Source organism: Macaca thibetana, chromosome 8 (genome assembly GCF_024542745.1).
Source record: "Macaca thibetana thibetana isolate TM-01 chromosome 8, ASM2454274v1, whole genome shotgun sequence".
Taxonomy (NCBI): domain Eukaryota; kingdom Metazoa; phylum Chordata; class Mammalia; order Primates; family Cercopithecidae; genus Macaca; species Macaca thibetana.
This window is the reverse complement of record NC_065585.1, coordinates 5,194,507-5,213,487: the sequence shown is the minus strand read 5'-3', so window position 1 is coordinate 5,213,487 and position 18,981 is coordinate 5,194,507. Positions and strand designations below refer to the sequence as shown.

General features: G+C 41.1%; 2 protein-coding genes across 7 annotated transcripts in view; one reads left to right on the top strand and one right to left on the bottom strand.

Annotated features, from left to right (window-relative positions):
* CHRAC1 (chromatin accessibility complex subunit 1) overlaps positions 1 to 18,981 on the top strand; it is an 873,427-nt gene that overhangs the window by 360,099 nt on the left and 494,347 nt on the right. The gene's annotated exons all lie outside the window — the stretch shown is intronic.
* TRAPPC9 (trafficking protein particle complex subunit 9) overlaps positions 1 to 18,981 on the bottom strand; it is a 723,405-nt gene that overhangs the window by 264,191 nt on the left and 440,233 nt on the right. The gene's annotated exons all lie outside the window — the stretch shown is intronic.

Genomic DNA, 18,981 nt, shown 5'->3' with positions numbered 1-18,981 from the left:
ATTCCAATCAAAATCCTAGAATGACACTGTAGACGTAGACAATCTTATCTGAAGATTAATATGGAAATACAAAGAAACAATAGACAAAACCATTAAAAATGAAAGAAAAAAACACTGAGGACTCAAAGTTTTAGAGGATTTTACCCAATTTTCATAGTAAAAGACTTACTATAAGGTAGACTAACATAGTAGTAAAGACTTATTCTAGGGTACACTAATATAGTGGTAAGGACTTACTACAAGGTACACTAATCAGGACAGTGTTTGTATTGGTGAAAGAATATCCACGTAGTTCTCTGGAGCAGAGTAAAGTGTCCAGAAATAGAATTACACAGATACGGTCATTTTATTTTTGACTAAGAAGAGAATTCAGTGGAGAAGAGATAATCCATTCAACAAACAGTATTGAGACAACTGGATTCCACTTGTCAAAAAAAAAAAAAAATAGTGAAAGAAATTTAAACTTCACAATTTATACAAAAGTTACTCAGAACACACAGGTAAATGCAATACAAAACTATATGATTTTACAAGAAAACATAAAAGAAAAAAAAAGCATAACCAAAAGTAGGATCCATAGAAGGAGAATTAGATTCATTAAAATTAAAAATATCTCTCTGTGAAAGACACTGTTAAATGAATGAAAAAGTTATGGAATTCAAGAAAACATGTAGAAATTACATATCAGATAAAGGACTTATATCTATAATATATTTTAAAAACTTTCGAAACTCAATTGCAGATGACATGATTGTATATTTAGAAAACCCCATTGTCTCAGCCCAAATCTCCTTAAGCTGATAAGCAACTTCAGCAAAGTCTCAGGATACAAAATTAATGTGCAAAAATCACAAGCATTCTTATACACCAGTAACAGACAAACAGAGAGCTAAATCAGGAATGAACTTCCATTCACAATCACTTCAAAGAGAATAAAATATCTAGGAATCCAACTTACAAGGGATGTAAAGGACCTCTTCAAGGAGAACTACAAACCACTGCTCAGGGAAATCAAAGAGGACACAAACAAATGGAAGAACATACCATGCTCATGGATAGGAAGAATCAATATCGTGAAAATGGCCATACTGCCCAAGGTAATTTATAGATTCAATGCCATCCCCATCAAGCTACCAATGAGTTTCTTCACAGAATTGGAAAAAACTGCTTTGAAGTTCATATGGAACCAAAAAAGAGCCCGCATCTCCAAGACAATCCTAAGTCAAAAGAACAAAGCTGGAGGCATCACGCTACCTGACTTCAAACTATACTACAAGGCTACAGTAACCAAAACAGCATGGTACTGGTACCAAAACAGAGATATAGACCAATGGAACAGAACAAAGTCCTCAGAAATAATACCACACACCTACAGCCATCTGACCTTTGACAAACCTGAGAGAAACAAGAAATGGGGAAAGGATTCCCTATTTAATAAATGGTGCTGGGAAAATTGGCTAGCCATAAGTAGAAAGCTGAAACTGGATCCTTTCCTTACTCCTTATACGAAAATTAATTCAAGATGGATTAGAGACTTAAATGTCAGACCTAATACCATAAAAATCCTAGAGGAAAACCTGGGTAGTACCATTCAGGACATAGGCATGGGCAAAGACTTCATGTCTAAAACACCAAAAGCAACGGCAGCAAAAGCCAAAATTGACAAATGGGATCTCATTAAACTAAAGAGCTTCTGCACAGCAAAAGAAACTACCATCAGAGTGAACAGGCAACCTACAGAATGGGAGAAAATTTTTGCAATCTACTCATCAGACAAAGGGCTAATATCCAGAACCTACAAAGAACTCAAACAAATTTACAAGAAAAAAACAAACAACCCCATCAAAAAGTGGGCAAAGGATATGAACAGACATTTCTCAAAAGAAGACATTCATACAGCCAACAGACACATGAAAAAATGCTCATCATCACTGGCCATCAGAGAAATGCAAATCAAAACCACAATGAGACACCATCTCACACCAGTTAGAATGGCGATCATTAAAAAGTCAGGAAACAACAGGTGCTGGAGAGGATGTGGAGAAATAGGAACACTTTTACACTGTTGGTGGGATTGTAAACTAGTTCAACCATTATGGAAAACAGTATGGCGATTCCTCAAGGATCTAGAACCAGATGTACCATATGACCCAGCCATCCCATTACTGGGTATATACCCAAAGGATTATAAATTATGCTGCTATAAAGACACATGCACACGTATGTTTATTGCAGCACTATTCACAATAGCAAAGACTTGGAATCAATGCAAATGTCCATCAGTGACAGATTGGATTAAGAAAATGTGGCACATATACACCATGGAATACTATGCAGCCATCAAAAAGGATGAGTTTGTGTCCTTTGTAGCGACATGGATGCAGCTGGAAACCATCATTCTTAGCAAACTATCACAAGAACAGAAAACCAAACACCGCCTGTTCTCACTCATAGGTGGGAACTGAACAATGAGATCACTTGGACTCAGGAAGGGGAACATCACACACCGGGGCCTATCATGGGGAGGGGGGAGGGGGGAGGGATTGCATTGGGAGTTATACCTGATGTAAATGACGAGTTGATGGGTGCAGCACACCAACATGGCACAAGTATACATATGTAACAAACCTGCACGTTATGCATATGTACCCTACAACTTAAAGTATAATAATAATAAATAAAATTAAAAAAAAAAAAAAAAGAAAGTAAAAGACAACACAGAATGGGAGCAGATATTTGCAAGTCATTTATCTGAAAAGGATCTAGAATCCAGAATATAGAACCCTTACAACTCAAAAATAATTAGTCAATATTAGAGCAAAATATTGGTCAAAGGATGTGAATAGACGTCACTCCAGAGAAGATACACAAATGGCCAATAAGCATGTGAAAAGATGTTCAGCATCACTGGTTGCTTGGAAAATACAGGTCAAAACCAGCGTGAGATAGACTTCATAGCAACTAGGATGGCTATAATTTTTTTAAAAAAGAAAGGAAAGTGTCAGTGAGAATGTGGGGAAATTGGAACACATACACTGCTGATGAGAATGTAAAATGGTGCAGCTTCAGTGGAAAATTGGCAGTTCCTCCAAAAGTAAAACATAAGACCACAAGACCCGGCAGTTCCACTCCTGCATATATACCCAAGAAAAACAGAATGCATATGTCCACACACAAACATGTATGTGAATGTTAACAGCAGCAGTATTCACAATAGCCAAAAAGTGAAAATCACCCAATGTATATCATCTGATAATGGATAAACATCGCATGTTCATACAATAAAAGAAACCTCAGATTTCCGTGCCAGGTGCTTGCTTTCTGTTTCCTGATCAGAGGTCCATCCGCACTGGGCTATGGCCGTCCATTCTGGCTGCTGAAGTGTAGGGGACGGAGGGAATTCCTTGTGGAGTGAAGCTTGATCAGTGGAACTGGATCAAGCAGGAAGGAACCAGGCAGATGACTTCTCCCTTTCTCCTTCCATGGGCTACACAAAGATGCAGGCCTTCCTCTTAATCTTCTACCGTTGTGACATGATTTGAGGTGGTGAGCAGCATAGTACCCTACAAGCACATTGCCTCCCGTTTTCTAGGCTTGCATCTTCCAAATAGTGTTAGGATACCAGGGAAGGGCATGGTAAGAGAAGAGAGAACATTCTGTTTCATATTGAATCTATTATTTTAGAAGACATATGACTATTTTGAGGTTATGTTCATTGGTTTTAGGTGAAAATCTGACTTGTGCATAAAAAGTCTGTCAAACTCATTCTTTGAAAAATGTTATTAAAAGTTTTTTTCTCTATGAAATAATACTTGCTCATTAAGATGTTTTGAACATGTAAATGAATATTAAAATACTCCCTAAATCCTAAAAAAAAAAAAAAAAAAACGAATAACCTAATTGGGCAAAAAGACTTAAAAAGGTACTTTACCAAAAAGCCAGAAAGACAACAAATAAGCACATGAAGAAAGGATCAACGTCTTTCTCACTAAGAAAGCACAAATTAGGCCGGGTGCCGTGACTCATGCCTGTAATCCCAGCACTTTGGGAGGCTGAGGCAGGTGGATCACCTGAGGTCAGGAGTTTGAGACCAGCCTGGCCAACACGGTGAAACCCTATCTCTGCTAAAAATACAAAAAAATAACTGCGTGCGGTGCTGTGCGCCTATAGTCCCAGCTACTCAGGAGGCTAAGGCAGGAGAATTGCTTGAACCTGGGAGGCACAGGTTGCAGTAACATGAGATCGCACCACTGTACTCCAGCCTGGGTGAAAGAGTGAGACCCTGTCACACACACACAAAAAAAGTGCAAATTAAAACCACAGGACGATATCAATACATGCCTATTAAAATGGGTAGAAAAGTTTTTGAAAACTGACAATACCACACGCTGATGAGGAAACAGAGCACTTCTCCACTGCTAGTAGAGATGGAAAATGGTACTACCACTCTGGAAAACACCTTGGCAGTTTCTTACAAAGTTGAATAGTGAAAAATACATCATATAATCCAGCAATCCCAGTCCTAGGTATTTAACCTAGAGAAATGAAAAACTTAAATTCACAAGAATCACTCTACATGAGTATTTACAGCAGCTCGATTCATAATCACAAAAAGCTGGGAACAGCCCAAATGTCCTTTAAACAGTGACTGGATCCACAGGCCGTGATGTACCTGCACAACAGAAAGCAACTCAAAAATAAAAAGGATTAAACTGTTGATAGACACAGTAACACAGACAGATCTCAGAATGCAGAATGAAAGAAGTCACTCCAAGAAAGGAACATACAGTATTATTCCATCTATAAGACATTCTGGAAAAGCCAAACTATAGAGATGGAAAATAGATCAGCATCGCCACAAGTGAGGGGTGGATGCAGAGCATGATTCTAAGTGGCAGTGTGGTGAAGTGTTGGGGGTACTGGAACTGTTCTTTGTCCTGACTGTGATGGATACACCAAGCTATTTGTGTTGCTCATAAAAGTTAGAACTCAAAAAATTGTGCACGAAAAAAGTTCATTTTACTCTATGTTAATTTTAAAAATATTTAAATCAATGCAATTAAAAAAACAAACATCATGATGAGCTTGAAGGACCACAGTGCGTTAAGTTTACTCCAATACTGGACTTGTTACTTAATGGCTATAACATCATCAGCAAGTCATTTAATTTCTCTGAGTGTCAGTTTCCCCAGTCCTCCAATGGGGATAACAATGCCTATGTTATGGAATTATTAGGAGGCTCCAGTGAAAAAAAGTAAGTGAAAGTGCTTTGTAAAATCACAAGAAGAATACCACCATAAATATGGGGGGGGGTTGGTGATTATTATTAGCTTGGTTGCTGTCAGCGGAGCTGCAAAACCTGCCAGCCAACAACTCAATATTGACTCAGCTAAAAATGAGTACCCGCCAAGGTCCAGCATGTCTAAAAACCATAGTGCCATGACTAGAAATCAAGTGGGACTCTCTTTTCCCCAAGTCTGATAGGTACCTCCAAGGCCTGCCAGGGTCCAGACACCAATGTTTGCCCACTCCCAGGAGTGTACTAAAGGGAATTAATGCAAAACTAAAACAGGTAGGGATGGCCATCCACACCTGTGTTCAAATTCACGTGATCTTTTAAAATTCTATAAGCCTGCCAATCTTCTTAATCGGTCTTCTTTCCAGAATAGGTAGTCAATATGAGACTGGAGAGCTTTTTCACATTTTAAGAAAGTCAGGGAGCCTAATTCACTCTGAAGTCCTGAGAAAACACAGAACAAAGAATCATAGGGTTTTCTGCTGATGTAACCTCACGCTTACCTCTGCCACACTGCTATGGAGCTTCCTGATCTCACAGAGGACTATGAATGACTGCCCATCTACCAGATCAGGGTTTCTGAAACACAGCACACAAACCACCGAAAACCAAATCCTCGGCTCTAGACAAGACTCAATGAGTCAAAACCTCTAGCAGTGACACCCAGGGACTCTGACCTTCTCTGAGTTTGGGCTTCACTGTGCAAGCTGAACCTGCAGAGTAGGAAGACACTGGAATCTCGATGGGGAAGGAACACCAGCACACAGCACCAGCACATGAAACACAGCAGCGTGGACACCAGTCAGGGAAGGTTCCAAAAGGAAGTGGCCCCTGCACTCACAAAGGCACTGAGTATGATTCTAAGCAGCAGCCTGCTGAAGTTTTGGGGGTAAACAAGCAGGTCTACTAGGGAGAGGGCTCTCTAGACACTGTGAACAGTGTGTGCAAAGGTCTCAAGCTAAATCAGCACTGCTTATTGGGAGGGAACTTCCAGGACCTTCCTCACAGGAGTGAGGAAACGTGGGTTTTGGGAAGACAAGGGAGAAGGGCTGGGTCGAATTATAGGAAGTTTTGGGTACCAAGCTCTAGAACTGGAACTTGACCTACAGATGATGGGAATCACTAAAAGACATTAAGAAAATAGAGGAAAAGGTCTTAGCCAAGGATGGTGGTACACACCTGTTGTTCCAGCTACATGGGATGCTGAAATAGAAGGATCTCTTCAGCCCAGGAGGTTGAGGTTGCAGTGAACCATGATCACACTATTGTACTCTAGTCTGGGTGACAGTGAGACCCTGTCTAAAAAAAAAAAAAAAAAAGAAAAAGGAGGAGGAGGAGGAGGAGGAGGAGGAGGAGGAGGAGGAGGAACAGGAGGAAGAGGAAGGAAAATGTCATGTATGTGTTTTAGAATACTTTGGCATCTACTGAGAGAAATAATTGAAAAGGAAGAAATTGAAGGTAAAGTGGCTTTGAAAAGTTGTCACAACTATTCAAGGAAGAAATTAGGAGGTTTGTCCTGGGGGACAAAGGTGACAAGCCTGAGTCAACACATGGCTATTCAAGTACAAATAACAGGTTTGGTGGCAGATGGGAATGTGGGGGCATTTCCCCATCAATGACTGACAAGCAACCCAGTCTTTGTGAAGCGTCGCTGAAGCTTTACGTTATTGAAGACAGGAAGGATAACTGTTTCTAACTTTTTAGTTAGTAAACTTTAAATATCATTTTTAAATCTTCCCTTAAGAGAAACAATTTGGAATGGCTGGAATCAAAAAGATAAATATAATAACAAATACTGGCAAGAATGTGCAGAAATCAGATACTCGTACACTATGGGAATGCAAAATGGTGCAACCGCTTTGGAAAACAATCGGGCAGCTCCTTAAACTATTAAAACATAGAGTTATAATATGATCCTGCAATTCTGCTCCTAGGTTTATACCCAAGAGAAATGAAAACATGCATCCACACAGAAACTTACACACGAATGTTCATAATAGCATTATTCACAATAGCAGAAAAGTGCAATCAACCCAAACGTCTGTCAACTAATGAACAAAATATATTATATCCATTCAACAGAAAATTATTCAGGAAAAAGAAATAACATACTTATATGTAATTGTGGTCGAATCATGAAAACAACACGCCAACTGAAAGAGGTTAGTCACATGTTGTTTCCATGTATATGAAATACCTAGAGTAAGTAAATCTAGAGAGACAGAAAGTAGATTAGCGGTAGATTAGTGGTTGCCTAGGGTGAGGGAGGGAAGTAGGGAAAAAGAGAATGACAGCAACAGGAACAGGGTTTCTTCTGGGAGGATGAAACGGGAGGATGAAAAGTTTTAAAATCAGATTGTTGTGATGGCTGAACAACTCTGAATATACTAAAATGTTGAATTATACAGTTTAAGTGGGTCAATTATGTGGCATGTAAATTATATTTCAATAAAGCTATTTAAAAAGAAGACCATTTGAGATCCTGAGTGTACAGGAAGCAGGGTCGCCCAGGAACTGGGGGAAGAGATCCACCAAACACAGTCATGGCGCACACAGCAATGCTTCATTTCTCAACCGACCCACACGTAGTGCCACAGTTGAACAAACAGCTGAAGCTTTGTTACACTGTCTAATTTGTGCCCCCGAGGGATCACTGGTTAAAGAGGAGAGCCATGACGAACGCACGTTAATGAGGGACATAACAATAACTCCGCAATTGTGCCTCCGGGTGACAGTTACCAGGTCTCTTGAGTTGCATTCATCTAATCAAAATCCATTTGCAGCACATCAAGACATTTGTAAGGCCTCAAAATACAACGTTTAAAACACAACGTATAATGATGATTATGTCCAATTTTGCTTTTTGTTTTCTGGGAATTAAGAAAATCCAAATTCACAAGAAATTATTTGTAGAAAAGTACTTGCAAATAACAACCTGAAATCATGTTTCATGCATCACCATTTGGAAATTAAACTCTACAGTGATTAAACAAAGAAACGAAGAGAACTTTAAAAATGTAAAATGCAAGAATTCCAAACATAAGTTTGAAAAGAAACTGACTAATTGATGATGTTGAACAATCTACCTTTCAACATACATTCAATCCCCAAACCAAGTATGGTATGCTTGTTTTTAATTGATGTTTATAAATCAGGCTTTGAAATATATTAAAAAGTATACAGTGCTTATTAATACAAATTCTTTAAATCTGTTCTTAATATTATTACTATTTTAAAATGAACTTTAATATTTAGTCAATACCAATCTAAAATAAAATATAGATCACATAAAATTCTTGCTTTTAATAGTAATATGCATCAGTAAAACATAAAATAGGTCCTCTCAAGACAGACCTGTGAGCACACACAGAATACTGTGAGGTCATTCACTAGGAGAGGGTGCAGCTGCTTGGATAACAAGTGGGTGACACATGGAACCTGGGAGCACTAGTTATGGAGTCAGTGTCAGTCCAGACGGAATATCAACCTGCTCCTGTCTTGTGGAGGCTGGGTCCCAGTTCCTGCCCTGCACAGAGCTACAATATAGTAATAATAGGAATGGCAACAAAATGTGTGTTCATCATTTCAGGGCACACAAGCCAACAGGTGAGGGATGGGATGAAGCAGATACATTGAATTGTTAAGTTCCTTTCCAACAAGAGGGCCTATGAATTGACCACAATGGCAATTTCAGGGCAGGGGGTGCTGTGTGGAGCCTGTGACACGGGTTCCAACTTGTTCTCCAGCCTCCTTTTCTCACAAAAGCAGGTCTCAGTGCAGATCTCGCAGCATCTCTTCTTCAGTCTTCCTTGGGATGCTTCTTAAAGCACAGCCCTGTCCCTCTCATCAACCACCACGAGGGATTTGCTGACTGCGCTGTTTCTCTGCAACTTCCACAACGAAGAGGATGAGCCCCTTACCTTGCCTGGAATATTCTTTCGGAGGATTTCTGAGAGGTAAAGCAGCCGCTGACGGCAGCATCCGGAGGATTAAATCACTGTCAAAGAGGAAGCAGGGCCACGGCTTGCTTGGCAGACCCAGCCTGGCTTGATGCTGCGCGTGCATGGGACAAACAGCAGGCACAGGGCACAAGGGTAGAGAGTAAACTCCGCCCTCACCTGCGCCTGTTGTGACCACCTGTCACCTCCTGGCCTCCTAAACCTTGTCTACATCCGATGTCTCATTATAGACACAGAATGATTTTTAAAAAAAACTTGCAAAGTTGATCAGACTTTTAAAATATCACAAAGGAGTCTTAACGTGGCACTTAAGATAATTCCTTTCAATATTTATTTTCTAAATATCCCAGCCACAGACCTGAGAGTTTATATCCCAGTAGGAAAGGTTGGGTATAGGGTGCATAGAATTTCCCCATACATCTGTTTCTTTTGCAATTACTTGTGAATCTGTAATTGTTTCAAAATAAGCCGAAAAAAATACGACATGGGTCTGAATCAAACCAAGAGAATCTAAAAACTGTTTCTATTTTTAATCATCTAAGGAGGGGAACAGGGAAAAAGGTCTACAGTCCTGTAGCTCCTTCCAGGGCTTAGAAGCGTAATGGAAGTGGACCATTTTTCCCCTGCAGAAATGTACTTACCATGAAAAAAAGGAAAGTCTTAGCCCTTGATACTTCAGAAGAGCATCCGTAGACTCCCCCATTTCTACAGTAGGTCAACCAAGGCTTAGTATCACTTCTGTGGTTCAAATATGGTGCTCTTGTTATAACAGCAGACTGATATTGTCAAGACATCACAAGACAAATGAGCACTGGCCCAGTTTATTACGCTCATTTAAAAAAGTACAGTCAGCAAGGACCAGGAAAACCAATCATGTATATGACTTACATGATCTAAATAAAAAATAGTGAGAAGTGTTTTACATTTATTTATACTTTGTACTTATTAATTTAGCAACAGATTTGCACAAACTGTTTCCCCTACCATCTTCCCCTTCTCATACACGACATCTCCATTTTCCCAGATTCTCAGGAAAAAGGCCTTGGAGTCACCACACCTCCTGTGAAATAGCAAGGCTTAGCCTACTTAATGTTTCTTCCAAGGATATCCAGAACCTGACCATTCTTTCCACCTCGACCTGCTCCCATCCCAGAGTCACTGCGGCAGGACTGACACCCACTCCCACCTGTGGCGCTCTCCCATAGCAGCTCTTAGGCATTTCAGAGCACTTCCCACCTGCTACGCTGATGTTTGCTGTCTACACAACCTACTATATTTATGCTTCTCGCCTATCTCTCTCCACTCAAATATAAGCTCTTTGAGAGCATGAACTCAGCTTTACTCATTGCTGTCTTCAGTGCCTAGGGCAGTGCTTCGCAGAAAATAGGACGCAAGAAGTATTTGTTCCAAGGAAGGAGAAAGGGAGGGAAGATGAACGCTGGTCAGGCTGCAGGGAACCAGGTCCATTGATGGAAACTTCACTGTACTCTATACCAAGAATTTCTGATGAACAATTTAAAACAATAGACCAAAATCTAGAAATTACTTAAGACTTTTTGTAAGTCTTATTTCATTATTTATTTACACCATGAATAACAAATCAAAATTTAATTTTTAACAGTTATAACAACTAAATTTGTGAAACACTTTATACTTTAGATTTTGTAAAACCTTAGATTTTTGCAATTTAAAAAATTAGTTCCCAATATCACACCATCTACAAAAAACATATGAAAGATGGATGAATAAGCGCAATGTAAAATTATAAATATATTAGCAGAAAATCAAGGAGAACATATATATAATCTTAAGTAGGGTAAGTTTTTTTTTTAAATGAAGCCCGAATGAAACCAATAAGAACAAAATAATTTTACTAAAAATTTTGGCAAAAGGTGACCAAAATAATTTGTAGTAAAATACAAATAGCAAATTCGGATAAGGTTAAAATATACAGCACACAAAACTTCCTGAAGATCAATAGAAAAAGATTAATACAAATTTTTGAAGAGGCCAAGATTACACATAAGAGAAAACACAGAAATGCAAATGTTCAGTAAACATAAAGATGGTTTACCTTACTCAAAACTAAGGAAATTAAAATTATACACAGTGAGATATTTCACATCCATCCAACTGCAAACCGTGAAAAGAGTGAGCTATTCAATGATGTCTATGATAGGGAGAAACGAACACTCTCACATACTCGGGAGGGTAAACTACGGAGGAAGATTCCATATTAAAGCTAAATTTTTAGAATTTATGTTACAAAAACCACCCAAACACGCACAAAGTTTATATACAAGAATGTCCAATGCAAAACTGCTTGACACAGTAGAACACAGAAAACAAACCTCACTCAACAGAGAAGCATTTAACACGTTACGGGGTGTCGTGTTAATGGACAGAAGGGCATGCGATCTGTAAACAAATGAGGAGACCTAGATGTACTGATATGGAAAGATGATCAACATGTATAATATTTTTTTAATTTGCAAAAGATTAAAATTTTATTTCTATTTTTAAAATAATAGTAACAGGCAGGGCATGGTGGCTCAAGCCTGTAATCTCTGCACTTTGGGAAGCTGAGGAGGGAGGGTCCCCTAAGGTCAGGAGTTCAAGACCAGCCTGGCCAACAAGGTGAAACCCCGTCTCTACTAAAAATACAAAAATTAGCTGGGCGTGGTGGTAGGCACCTGTAATCCCAGCTACATGGGAGGCTGAGGCAGGAGAATCACTTGAACCCAGGAGGCAGAGGTTGCAGTGAGCCAAGATTGTGCCACTGCACTCCAGCCTGGGCAACAGAGCGAGGGTCAGTCTCAAAAAAATTAAAAATAAAATAATAGTAACTATTATATATACTTAAATGAATTAAAAAATTTGGAAAAATTTGTGTCAAACTTTTAATAATGGGTATCTATGTGAGATGATATTGCAACAGATACTCATCTATACTTAACATGCTTCCACAAGGCATAATTTTTTTTTTTTTTGAGATGGAGTCTCACTCTGTCTCCAGGCTAGAGTGCAGTGGTACAATCTCAGCTCACTGCAATCTCTGCCTCCCGGGTTCAAGCAATTCTCCTGCCTCAGCCTCCCGAGTAGCTGGGACTACAGGTGCATGCCACCACACTCAGCTAATTTTTTTTTTTTAGACGGAGTCTTGCTCCATAGCCCAAGCTGGAGTGCAATGGCACGATCTGGGCTCACTGCAACCTCTGCCTCCTCAGTTAGTAATTCTCCTGCCTCAGCCTCCCGAGTAGCTGGGATTACAGGCGCCCGCCACCTCACCTGGCTACTTTTTGTATTTTTTGTAGAGACGGGGTTTCACCATGTTGGCCAGGCTGGTCTCAAACTCCTGACCTCAGGTGATCCTCCTGCCTTGGTCTCCCAAAGTGCTGGGATTACAGGCATGAGCTACTGTGCTACCTAATTTTGTGTTTTTAGTAGAGATGGGGTTTCACCATGTTGGCCAGGATGATCTCGATCTCTTAACCTCGTGATCCGCCCGCCTCAGCCTCCCAAAGTGCTGGGATTGCAGTCGTGAGCCACCGCTCCCGGCCAGGCATACATTTTGTATAACAAGTTTGAATGAGTAGCTTTCGAAGAAAGTAGTGGGGAGAAAAAACGTATTCTTTCATATAATTGTCCTACTATTTATAGATAAGGTAATGCAGGGCTCAGAGCATCTGAGACACCTGTTGAAGGCAGGAAGTAGAGAGCCATTCCCTCTAATTTCAAATTCTTTCTTCCCTCCACAAAAACAAGGTACCCCGCCATAGTTATTTGCTATGTCTCTACCATGTGCCAGTCATCTGAGAGACTTACTTAAAAGGGGAGACACAGAAAAGACGCTGCCTGTAACACACCTGTAAAGACTGAGAAGGAGAGGGAAGAAGGGCGTGGACCCCGTGCGCTGCAGGCTTGCCACGCATCAGGCACACAGTTTCTTACTGGAATCCTCCCTATAGCCTGATAAGGAGGCCCGCTTTATAAAGATTCTGTAACTCGCCCAACACAGCAGAACTGGGATTCCAACACGAGGCACTTAGCCTCCGAAACCCAGATCCTCCACCTCTCGGCCCTGCTGCATCCTGCCGGTCAGATCGAGGCCCCCCAATGACTAGGGCCTGATGCAGCCAGGAACAACACCGAGCTCGTTCCTTCTCCTCACTCTGCCCGAGTCCCTCACCTGCAAAACAGGGCAACACGTTCTCCAGCCCACACTCCCTAGCATGTCAAATGTAAAAGGACAGGCGCGGAAGTCTCCCGTGAGCCTCTGAGGGGGATTCAGGGACTACCTCACTTTGCAGAGGGTCACCGTAAGTTCTGAAAAGTGGCAACACCTGGAAAATGCTTCGGAAGGGGACAAAGGGGCTACAGGGAGAGCAGCGTATCTAGCAAGGCACCTGGCACTTAGTGTGTGCTCAAGAATCAGCCAGTTCCTCCACACACACGGAGACGACAGCGCCTCAACACCTACATGCACAGGGCTGACCGGGCCACACAGAGGAAGGAAGAGTGCTAACAGCCTGGTCAATGGGACCCCAAGTGTAATGGATAATTAATGCTTTTGTGAAAAGACGACCCTGCTCTTGGGTACCTGCTCGGCAGGTAAGGGCCAGATGGAGGTCAAGCCCATCAAGCCCAGCACAGCCGCGGCAGCTGTGTTCCACTCCTCCAGGAACCTGTCTGTACTTGGGCTCCAAACTTCTCCCTTCCCCAGCACTGCACTTCCTGTCAAGCCACTCCTGACCCTAAGGGAAGGAAGCCGTACTCCCCAGTGATCTAAACAAGCAACTCAATTCCCACTGTAGGTCCTCCGGCTGCTCAACACAAATCTGGTTGTTCTTTCTTCAAAGCTCCTGCCACGTGTCGTTCATACCCCAGATGTCCCACTGCAGCGTTTCTTCAACAATTCGATGGACCACTGACTGCTCATTTCAGCTAGTGCTGCTCAAACAGCGAGTCACAGAGTGGCTGCCTTCAGAGAGCTGACCATGGGTGAAAAGGAAGGCCAACAAAGGCTTCAGGATCCGCTGAGGTCAGTGATGTCCTTCGCAAGTGCTGGGGCCAGCTGCTGCAAAGCCGCCTGTGTTTACAAGCCTGGCTCATCCCTTTGTCCCTGGAACCTGACACACAACAGAAGTGCACACACACAAGGAAAATGACAACCACTAATTTTCAATTATCTGCCTTGTGTCAGGCACTGTTTATAATTTTTCAGACACTCTATACACGGTATTTAAACACACAGTTTTATGACCCTGCACAATCAATGTTATCTCCTTTTCAAGATGAAGGAAAAATGAGGCTTAGAGAAATGTGAATGGCTTGCTCAAAACCACAGTGCAAATGAGCAGGAGAATCAACGCTGGAAATCAGATACAGGCACCTTTGGCTCTCACTCCTGGTGCGCACTACAATTCTAAATTCTTGTTAGATTTAAAACCAATCTAATAAATAAACATAGCAACTGGAAAAAGATCTACCATGATAAAACTCCGTAGTGCCCCTTCCAGGGGTTAGCTGTCCCCACCACACGGGGAAGTGTCTAAGGTCTCCGTGGCAGGGTGTCTATCAATAATGTCGTAACGATTACACCCCACGCCCTGCTCAGAGGAGTGCATTTTCCACATAGATCAGAGTAGAAATGTCTAAGATTGGATCGTTTATTGTAACAGGCTAGAAAGAAATTGCTCCTCAGGAGAGAGGGAGGCTCAGCACTCAGACAGGGACGGTCCAGCCTAATCCATTTCCATCTCGTCCCTAACAACGTTACCAGGCAGCTCTGTGTAAAAAGCAAATCTCAAAGGTAATTGATCTTCTAAATAAAAGTCAACTGAGACCTGTGTACTCCCTGGAGGGAGAACAGTAAAAAGAAAATAATAATGAGAATAATGAGAATTCTACCTAACCTCTATATTGCGCTTTGGCATTTAGAAAAAAACCGCCCCCTCTGCTATTTAAATGGATTCTCTTATCGCCCTGGTGAGGTGGGCAGAGCTAAGAGGCTCACTCTCCCCTAGGGAGGGCAGGGGCAAAACTGGGGCAGAGAAACACACTCCTCCAAAGATACGGCTCCTACGAAGGATGTCAGTGGCAGAACAGACACCAGAGCCCGGGACTCCAGGCTCCCAGGTCAGAGCGAGTGTGGTGGCAAGCTTTGGTCTGGGTGTCCCCAAGGCCACAGTTCAGACTGCCTCCCTTCCACTCACGAACGAGCAGGACAAGGTGAGGAATTTAACACCTCCAGCCAATGTCAGAAGGTTCTTGGGAGTATGCATGGGATGCCGAAGGCAACACCCAGGGCATGCCCTGGAGTGTAGCAGGCTGTGAATAAATAGGACTGCTCTTCCTTCCCACATTCTCATATAGAAAACCATCTTTTTAAAAAATACCAATAAGAAAAACTACAGAAATTATCAATATTAGTGAGAGGAGCAGACGCACAGACTATCCCAGGAGTCAATAACTCACATCCATTTGTATTTTGGTTTCACAATAGAATATATGATTCATGTCATGCCAGCAGTAGTCTTTCAACATATATTTGGCTTCTATTTGCATTAAAGTTAGTCTGAATCTCTGTGCAGGCTTGCACTGACACGTATATGGCCAGCTTCATTGTCCATGCTGCAGTGGCCTGGAAGCCAGGACATCTAGATGCCAGCCCTGTCACCTGCAAGCTGTGTGAACCTAAGCAAATCGGAAAACTCTCTGGGCCTCGTTTGTGATGCACATGTTTGAGATGGGCCATCTCTGGGGATGCAGAGAACTCTAACACGGCATGATGCCAGAGCAAACATCTTCACCCGTGAGCAAAATGAAAAGTAATGAATTCACAAGACACCATGCATCACGGAACTTCAACAAACTGCAAAGGCCAAGAGCCGAAAATGCATACTAATTCTGTTGTATTCCGGGCCTTGCAATTTACACAGGTCCCTATTAAGAAAAATAGAATTTAGCACTTTGGGAGGCCGAGGTGGGTGGATCACTTGAGGTCAGGAGTTAAGAGTCCAGCCTGGGCAACATTAGCCAGGCGTGGTGGCTCATGCCTGTAGTCCCAGCTACTCAGGAGGCTGAGGCAGGAGAATCACTTGAACCTGGGATGCAGAGGCTCCAGTGAGCTGAGGTTATGCCACTGCACTCAAGCCCGGGCAAAAGAAAAGAAAAATAGAACTTAAATATATATATAAACGAGGTCATCCCTTTTATACAAAAAAACACCTGAATGAATACAGTCTTGGTATTTTACATCCTGTCATTCCTAAGTCTTCACCGGCTGCCCACCGTGGGGCAAGGTGCTGGGTCCTGGGAGGCAGAGGTTAAACACCTGGCTCCCTGTTCCACAGAGCTCAAAATCTAGTAGAAGAACCAGAAACCCAGTGTTAACACTTCTCCTGTTCCTCCCACTGTGGGTGGTGAAATCCTTCTTTCTTCAAGAATTAGTACAATGTTTCATTTTTTGTGATGCCTTTCCAGATCTCTCCAGTAAAAATTAGGTGCTCTCTCCAATGTATATATATTTTCGTACATGAAATGTTAAATCAAGGTTATAATTTACATACAATGAAATACACAAATCTGAAGCGTCTACTAGTCTATTTGCGTACAACCCTATAACCCACACCCCTATCAATATATGCAACATTTCATCAAGTCAGAAAGATCTTTTCTCTTCCCTTTAAGATGACCAACTGTCCCGGTTTGTACTGAGGACTTTCCCAGGGTGAGGGAATTTCAGAGCTGATCTAAAAAATCCCAGGCAAACCAGACAGTTGCTAACCCTAATCCCTTTCCAGTCGATTCCTGCCCCATCCCACCTTAACCCAGAGTCAACCACTGGTTAGATTTCTTTTATCATAAAACAGGTTCTCCTGTTCTAGAAAGGTGTACGCATGGAGTCACACAGGATGTTTCTCTTATGACTCGATTCCTTTGACCAGCATCGTAACTTTGTGCTGACCCCATTTTGTCGCCTGTCCCAGCAGTTTTTATTTCTGAGGAGTATTCCATTGTGTGGGAGCACCCCACACTGTTTATTCATCTACCTGTTGAGGGGCATTTGGAATTCTTTCCAGTTTGGAGTTATTAGGAATGAAGCTGTTATGAAAATACTTGTAGGAGTCTTTTTGTGGATATGGACTTACATTTCTCTTGAGAAAATATCTAGGAATGAAATTGCTGGATTACTGGGGAGGAATATGTTTTAATTCATGAGGAACTGCCTGACTGATTTCTAAAGTGGCTATACCACATTACACTCCCAGAAGCAGTTTATGTGAATTCTGGTTGTTTCACATTCTCCCTAACATTTGGTGTTCTGTTCTTTAATTCTAGCCATTCTAGTGGGTATACAGTAGTATCTAATTGGGGTTTTAATTTGCATTTCTCTAATGATTAATAATGTTGAACACTTTTCGGAGATTACAGGTCATTTGAGAAATATCTGTTCAAATCTTCTGCCTATTTATCACCTTTTTAGAATTATACAACTTCATCAATAAGATACAAACGAATGTTACATAAATATGTTACAATTTTTTTATCTTAGAATGTAATTTGCCTTTTAATGAGCTGAAGTTTTTAATTTTGATGAAATTCATCCTATCAACTCTTAGTTTTATGGTTAGCAGTTTCTGGCCCCATCTAAGAAAATATTTGCCCCAAATCAAGAAGATACTCTGCTACATTTTCTTTGAGAAGGCTTGCAGTTAAAGTTTTTACTTTTAGGCCTAAAATTCATCTCCAGTGAATTCTTGGGCATGATGTGATGTATGGGTGAAGGGTTAATTTTATTCCCCCACATAGATGTCCAGTTGTTCCAGCATCTTTTATTAAAAAGACTTTTCTTCCCCCATGAAATTAGTTTTGCATCTTGTTAAAAATCAACTGATGAGATACAATTGGAACTATTTCTGGACTATCTATTATGGTCCATTGATCTCTTTGTGTTTACACCAATAACATACTCTCTTGATTACCATAGCTTTACATTGTCTTAAAATCATACAGTGTAAGTCCTTCAACTTTGTTCTTTTTTCTCAAGTTATTTGTCTATTCTAGGTCTGTTCAATTTCAAAATAATTTTATAATGTCATTAAACAAAAATTCTGCTAGGATTTTGATTGAATTGCATTAAACTTATAATCAGTTTGGGGAAAACCACTATCTTAAGAAAAACAAATTCTTCCAATCGCTAAGCAAGGTATACCTTTTTTTTTTTTTTTTTTTTTTGAGACAGAGAGTCTCGCTCTGTTGCTCAGTCTGAAGTGCAATGGCGCAATCTCGGCTCACTGCAACCTCCGCCTCCCGGGTTCAGGTGATTCTCCTGCCTCAGCCTCCCGAGTAGCTGGGACTACAGGTGCCCACCCCCATGCCTGGCTAATTCTTGTATTTTTAGTAGAGAGGAAGTTTCACCATATTGGCCAGGCTGGTCTTGAACTCCTGACCTTGGAATCTACCTGCCTCAGCCCCTCAAAGTGCTGGGATTATAGGCACGAACCACCATGCCCGGACACCTCTCTATTTAAGTCTTCTTTCATTTCTCTTTATCATGCTTGATCATTCTCTACGTAGGGATAATATTTGTAGAAATGTTTTCCGAAGTGTTTTATGATTTTGATTCTACTGCATACGTTATTTTTTAAATTTAATTTTCAAATTGTTAGTTGCTGGTATATAAACATAAGTGATTTTTAAATGTTGAGTGGCATCCTGCAA